This window comes from Euprymna scolopes, chromosome 12 (assembly GCF_053919585.1).
Source record: "Euprymna scolopes isolate OS-2025 chromosome 12, ASM5391958v1, whole genome shotgun sequence".
Lineage (NCBI taxonomy): Eukaryota > Metazoa > Mollusca > Cephalopoda > Sepiida > Sepiolidae > Euprymna > Euprymna scolopes.
In genome coordinates this window covers 22,586,353-22,594,405 of record NC_136493.1, presented here as the reverse complement: position 1 = coordinate 22,594,405, position 8,053 = coordinate 22,586,353, and the positions used below count along the sequence as shown (strand labels likewise).

General features: G+C 35.6%; 1 non-coding gene across 1 annotated transcript; it reads right to left on the bottom strand.

Annotated features, from left to right (window-relative positions):
* Positions 1-6,334: 6,334 nt before the first annotated feature.
* Positions 6,335-6,407, bottom strand: Trnah-aug (transfer RNA histidin (anticodon AUG)). Its single transcript has one exon. It is a non-coding gene; the product is annotated as a tRNA-His (tRNA).
* Positions 6,408-8,053: the final 1,646 nt, after the last annotated feature.

The following is an 8,053-nucleotide window of genomic DNA, read 5'->3' as shown; positions in this document are numbered from 1 at the left end:
CTCCACACTCCCTAAGGCCTGCAAGCTGGGGCCTCACCATCAGATATAGTTTTAGGTCATATCCAGGACCTTTCTTTAATTTTATTTTAAATATTAATTATTAATTACTAATTAATACGTGCATAAAAGTAAGTCATCTATATGCATGCATGTTTCAGGGTTTACTCCTCATCAGCATAGCTAGACTTAATTTTTTTGTTTTTATTACATTTTCACCCCAAACAAGGCAAATTGCCACTTTGGTGTAAGGGGCTACTATCAGGGGCAGCAACTACTGGGGTACTATGTAGGGATTTGGGCAGCAAGATGTCGGTTCACGTTAGACTTGAACTTCTGCACGTCAGTACTGTTTTTTTTTCACACAGTGGTTACCACTTATCAAGGCCCGGAAGCCACTCTGGGATAAGGGTTATTGCAAGTACAGTACGTTAGTGTGGAGATTTGATGAAGTGTTTACTTAAGGGGGCGGTTCATTAGGAATTTGTTTACGTTGAACTTGAAGACATCCAAGTTGTAATCAAGTGGGAAGCAGGCAGACGGAACAGAGTTCCACAGGCGTGCAGTTCTTAGGAAGAAGCTTTGTTCATGGAATCCACGTTTTGATTTAGGCACAGATAAAGAGTGGGGAAATATTTTCACAGTAGATTCAGCTAGACGGGTGTTTTTCGTGAAAGATTGGCGAGGGGGGGCCAGAGATTGGGAAAGCAGGGACCTGGAATGGAATTCAAAAGTCTAGCGGCTCTGGGGAAGAAACTATTGGAGTAGAAAGAACTAGGGATCTCTACAGTGTGGGGTGGGATTTTAGCTGCCTGTCGGGTTTGTCGATACAAATAAATACTTAATTGACAGGGATCGAACCTACAATCGCTCGATAAGTAGTCTAGTGTGTTACAACGCAACCACCGGGCCCTTGCCAACTTTTATGCACGATTTTTATTGCTATAAATGAAAATGGTTGAATTGTATTTATTTTTTTAGTGAGTGCAATAAATATCCGATACAAAGCAAAAAGTTGATGTATTTTTATTACACAAAAACAATAACAAAATGCTATTCTCATGTATTTTTTTATATACGACATGAAAAGAAACTGGAAAGTAAGGAAGATCTCTATCATTCCAGTAAATATAAAGCAATCAAACTAATGAAAAAGAATTTGAAAAGTAGATGGCAAATATACCCAAGGAACCAAGTGCAAGAGAGATACAAACAACTGCGTTTAAAAGAACGGTTAGAATCTGAAAAAATGATCTCTTGTAGACGGTATGAGATAGTGGGTGACTGTTTGGCATCCTGTAGAATGCCCCATCCCCAACTTTTTGAATGTTTAACTTATCTATTCTTTTCTTTTTTTTTCCATCGATATTCTATCCAGTTCTGTTTGATACTTGTTTCTAGCTTTCCGTAATGCTTTATTATCAATGCAATACGACTGTCAAGATACACAACTACCGGATCTTACATGAATACTCTATTAAACAATCTATCATGCATGGAATTTTGTTGCCATATATTGCCCGATGTATTAATCTCTCTCTCTCTCTCTCTCTCTCTCTCTCTCTCTCTCTCTCTCTGTTGGATGTGGTGAAAAAATGTTTCTCCAATGTAATATGTCCCACGCTATCAACAGTTCCAACCCCTATCCCATCGTCGCAATGTTGCATCTCTGTTCTTTTTATATAAATGCTTTAATGGAATGTGCCCCGACGAACTTGTAACACTATCTGTTATAATAATTCCCGGAAAATACTGGTTAGTCTTGCTGATAGTTGATTATGACGATTATTGTTGTTTAGATAGAAAAATGTTATCAATGCGAAAAGTTAAGTTTTAGAAGAATAAAAATATTTGCATTAAATTACAGGAATGTAACTTGACGGATGCAATGCCATTCTGATAATTATGTTTTCACTAAATATTATTTTTTTTCTTTCTTTTTCCATCAATATTCTATCAAGTATAGATTGACACTTGTTTCTAACGTCTGTCAAGATACACAACTACCGGATCTAACATGAACAATCCATCTATATACAATGCATGGAATATTGAATTAAAGAGGAAAACCATAAAAAATACCAAAGTCTCATGTACAACATGAAAAGAAACAGAAATCTTCCTAAGATTCCAGTTTCTTTTCATGTCATACAGAAGACCTTGGTATATCGTTTGTTTTTCTCTCTCAGACCTGTTTGAACTCGCATCATTGGGGACACTGACTTATACTAAGGTTGCATCTTTCTCCTTTGTGTATGTCAGGTTTAATAGCTCCGTTTTTTTTAGGTGCGTAGCTCCAGGGATCGAATAGTCAAAGTGGATGGTGCATGACTTATTTCCAACTGTTCTTTCTGGTATATGTTCCCAGAACTTGCTGCTATATTTGATATTCGACTTTTTACAGATCGACCAGTGGAGACATTTAAACACTCTGCTGTGTTGCATTGTATAGTATCCATCATTCATCGAACCTTACAGCTGGATGTCACGCTCTCTACTGCAAAGTCATAGCATATGATGTATTGTACCCCGATCGTCCTCGTAATCATACCACGATAAATAATGCAAGACGCACTTAAATTCAGTCAGTTACGCACTGGGCATTGGTGTGATCTGCAGTATCGCCCCTAAGTAGTAACCCCGACGTTGTACCATTGATCTGTCTGGTTATATCTCTAGTGATTTACTTCTCAGGCTGATCTACCCTCGCCCGGCTTCAGTTTCAATCTCCTTCATCTACTTCAGGAAGCCTCGAGCAACCAACTGTTGCCGTACTTAAAATCGAACTGGCCACCTCAGGTTTCAGGCATCAACTAACTAAGCGTCCAACTGGCCCGTCAAGTGTCGTTCCTATCATTCCCCTAACTCACAGTAACCCTTCCCCCAAATACCTACATGCACCTTGTTCGGTCTTTAGTCCATTGTTCAGTCCTTTTGCTATTGTCATTCGTCACACCGTAATTTAAACCTTACTCTTATACATTGTCTATTGATAAATCTATTTTCTACTTTATTTCTTTTACTACTTTCTTTCTTAACGGCTGTAGGTCGACCATAGTATCACAGTATGACTTATTTCCAAATGTTCTTTGAGAATGTTAAATGAAGTGTCCGATATTTGACAAGTTTTAAGCATACATATGCATGAGTTTCCTGTGGCAGTCGAGATATACTTAGCAAAAGTAGATTGGTAAATATTTACTGTCGACAAGAATCCGATGTGCTTCCAGTGACATTTGAATATCATCTTTCTCGATTCTTTTTAATAAAAAAAGACAAATATTGCCATATTGTCTGGCGAACCAATGAAAATATGAAAGGAGATTTTTTTTATTTATTTAATTTACGGTGAGAAAACGTTTTACGTAGACTTAATGTTTTCAGCAGCAATGAAAAAGGAAACGGAAATGTTAATAAAAAAAAATCGCTCCTGACGATGATCGCTTGAACTGATAGAAAGCACTTGAGACGAATATGGCTGAACAACAACTTTTGGGCGCCATAATATACAGTATGCCAGCTAAAATAAAAAGACCACTCGGCGAATTGAAAAGATATAAAAAAAAATTGGGAGAAAAAATGACTTTGTTGTGTTCAATCAGACGTGTTTGAATAATGACTTGCTGTCAATATATATTATATATATATATATATATATATATATATATACGAAGAGAGATATTTTTCGACAAAGACAAGGTTTTGTATCAAGCAAAATTGGTTTTTACTTTAAAACAACAACAACAAAAATACAGAACAATTATGTTGAAACACGGTTCACACTAGATCACTGAAGTTAAGCCATGTTCGGCCTGGTCAGTACCAGATGGGTGACCAATTTGGGAATACTAGATTGGTGACAAATTTGTGAATACTAGGCGCTGTATGTAAGAGGAGGGACGTCGACACCTGCCTGCAAGAACTGAAAATACTTAACAGTGTCATCTCCCTGTTTTATAGTTATGCCGCACATATTTTTAACTTCTAGTAATGAGAAAACCTGGGGAAAAAATCTGTCAAGGGATGTAACTTTAGTTCTATTAATATTTTCCCTCTCCTTAGCGGTTCAGATGTTTCCTAGCACAAGGAGCTACACTGCTGGCACAGTCCCAGGAGTCATTCCTCTTGTGTTGTACAGCCTATATCCAAAGAGAGAGGTTTCTGGCATTTTGCTTAAGGCGCTTTCAGTTGTGAGAGAATGCCGGCGGAACTTTCAAGCTATTTTTGAACACTGGTTTTGGGTACTCGATTTTAGAGGATGAAATCTCTCATAAAAGAATCGATCTAGACATAAAAGAATGGTGGGGAATAAAACGATTAAAAATGTTGGGTGACGCTCAATTACCTACATCAGTATCTACATCAGTAGACCTCCTATAGACATTAACACAATATGGGAAATGTTAATTACAAATAATAGATAATATATATAGTAATAAGTAGATAGCAATAAAAGATATATATATATATATATATATATATATATATATATATATATATATATTATGATATGAAGACTTATCATGACATTTCTGACTTACTGAATTCTTAAACTGCAAGTGCTAATAAATAAATGATGTGTATTATCTATTACCGACTTCATTGTTATATTCCTATACAGCAAGAATATGAGAATGCAAAAAATATAATACGGACAACATTTTCACAATAAACGATTTCCTTTTAAATTATGTAGATTAAAAGAACTATAATACCATATTTGCGCCGGGAGACCTCTAATATTATCTAATATTTGTACTTTGATATTGATGACTATGGACTTTAACACAATATGGGAAATGTTAATTACAAATAATAGATAATATATATATAGTAATAAGTAGATAGCAATAAAAGATATATATATATATATATATATATATATATATATATATATATATATATATATATATATATATATATAAGTAGCTGGGATACCTGGCGTTGGCCGGGTGTGGTGAGGCGTATGTGTGTGTTTGTGGGGGGGGGGTAAATCAAAAGAAAATGGAAAATAAAGAATAAGTTAAGGTAATAACCCTTACTAAAAAAAAACGAACGTGATGCACAATAAAAAATAAAATAAAATAAGCGAACGATGGTAAAACTTCTTAAATAAATTGGAAAAACAAAAACAAAAAACAGCGAACGTGATGGAAAAATTTAACAAAAAAACGAACGAAAAAATGGCATCGAAAAGAAAATATATCTGACATCTCGGCTCAAACGTGCAATCTTAAGATAACGACGCTGTTACTATACCGACTCGTCTATGACCTTGTGAGCGAAATTAGGTAGGTTTTTTTTTTTAAATATTTAAACTAATTCAAGAAAGAACGTTTTTTGCACATGTGTGTATGGCTAAATTGTCATGAAGGAACGAGTTTTTGCTACACCTCCCTGTAGAAAGTGTCCAGTTGAGGGTGAAGGAATTAATGTTTTTAGCCAATTTTTCAATATTTGTCGTCCGAAGGGTACAGCTCCAAAATGATACCAATCTCCTGAAAATCCGTCGCCTCTGTCAAAAGTTTTCATACATACATACATACATACATACATACATACATACATTTAAACAGATAGGTGAGGTATATATTATAGATAATATATGTAGTAATAATATAGTAATAAATAGCGATATTTCCATCTTGAAATAAAATATATTTAAGTCTCCTAAAATTCGTTCTAGAATTGTCCATAGGGACCAGTGGCGCAGTGGTTAGAGTACTTGGAAAATTTCAGTTTTAAAAGTAACATTCTTCTGAAGGCTGAGGATTCAATCCTCAGTGTAGACCAAGTCACGGCTGACAGAATGAGAGCAAGCGACCCTCCGTGAATTAAATGAAGGTTTCTGTTCCAAATTCTGTGCAGTTTCCTGAATTCAACAAAAATACACTTGAAGAAGGTCGGTGGTTATATCGACCAAAACGTTGTAAAAATGACACTCAATATGAGACCAGTAATCAAAGAGCTCCAAATAATTCAATCTTAAACCTCATGATATTTTTATGTTTTTTTTACAAAAGGGTTACTGCATATCAAGGCCCAGAGGTCACTGAAGATAAGGGTTAATGTGTCTATTGCAGTTATTGAGGCGGTAGCATAGTAATCGTTTGTATATTTTTTGTACTAGCAGCTGTGCCGCGTCAGCACACACAATGCTGGGTCAAACACAAAACTGAGTACACTCAACATCAAGTACACTCAATATCGTCTTACCAGCAACGCTTACCCTATAAACTCAGAATATAGAAAATTCCCATATGCACAAAATAAAATCACTGAAAACAAAAATACCTTAAGGGTAAGGATAATTAGTAAACATTGGTTAAAATTATTACGAACTTGCCAGGATTCGAACCTGGAACATTCTGATCCATAGCCAGATGCGTTATTCATTGCGCCACAAGTTCTGTCCACATGTTGAAAGATGTTATCGCAACTGTATATAGACAGTGCTAAATTCCGTCGACATAGGCAGGTAACTTTTTCAGCAATTGCACGAAACGGCCCCAAAACCCTTATATCGGACTTTTTGTGCGACTCGGCATTGTTCGTTACGAACCATATATAGATAAGGACAATCTAGGGACTAAAACCTTTCAGAAAAAAAAAGGATTTTTCAATTCTGGGCAACCGTTCGAAAGTTTTATTGGTATATATACACACACAAAAATAAATAAATATTTAGAATTTAACATTATATTGGACTTGAAGACAACGATATTGTAGTCAGCTGGAAAGCAGATCAGTGGTACAGAGTTCCACAGGCTGGCAGTCCTAGAAAAGAAGCTTTATTCATGGAATCCATATTTAGGTTTAGGCACCGATAAACAGTGGGAGACTTTATAGATTGCGATTTTGGCTAGATAAGTGTTTTTTGTGAAAGAATGTCGATGGGGGACCATAGATTGAAGCTCAGTCGAACACTTGCCATGAAAAATAATGATAAAGCAGAGACAGACTCACAACGTCTCTTCTGTGAGAAAGAGGGTGCAGAGAAGAAAAAAGCCCCCCCCCCCCGCTAGGCTACAAAGTCTATTCTGAACTCTGTCAAGGCAGGAGAAGTGATTTCTAGCAGCTCCTGCCCAGATGTGGCAACAACCTCATTTAGATTTTTCATTAAACTATGCAAATTCTTATTGATAAGTATTACCACCACACAAGTAGAAGGGGCTGGCATATAAAATCAATAGTAGTTTCTTTAATATCACAGGGACGTATTCGAAATGAATATTTCTCTTTAGAGCACAATTGAGCCATGATAACTGATTTTTGCATTTCAAACTTTAATTCAAGCCATTATATTAAAAAATAATTTTATGAAATCAACAGTAGGTTCTCTACAGTATAATGTAGACTACAATGTGTTGTGGACTGAGTAATTGCGAGGAGGCATATGAAGCTTCCTCCCACTGCACCGCAGTCAGTCCCTGGCTAGAGCAGGCAATCAAATGATAATAAAAGTATTGAAAGTGTGGAACAATCGTTGATCCTAATTCAATCCCAGGCAACGTCAGTCCTCCCTGCTAGTATATATATATATATATATATATATATATATATATATATATATATATATATATATATATATGTCTTATCACAGAACCTACTATTGATTTTATAAACCGAGCCTTTCTGCTTGTACAGTGATAAAACTTCTCAAATGTATTTGTTAGCCTGTATGAGGGTGTTAACTTTGGCAGAAATCGGACTGTTCCTCCTTTAATTGGATTTTTTCGATTATCGGTTTTCGATACTTATCAGAAATATTCTGGTACAAATCTTATCTAAGAACACCTCCAGTCATATAAAATACATTTATGTGAAATATAAAAAAAAAATGGCCCAGTAGTTTTGGAGTCAATAAGTAAGGCACTCACACACAGATAAACATACTCAGATAACATGCCTTATATATATATTGGCCTTACAGTATTTAACAACAAGAATTCGTCTAGTCTGGTGGAGTATCCAGCTAAGTATCATATATTGGGACCCTACTCCAGTAAGTAAAGATTATGTTAACTAGTATGAATTTTAGGAGAGTTACATTAAT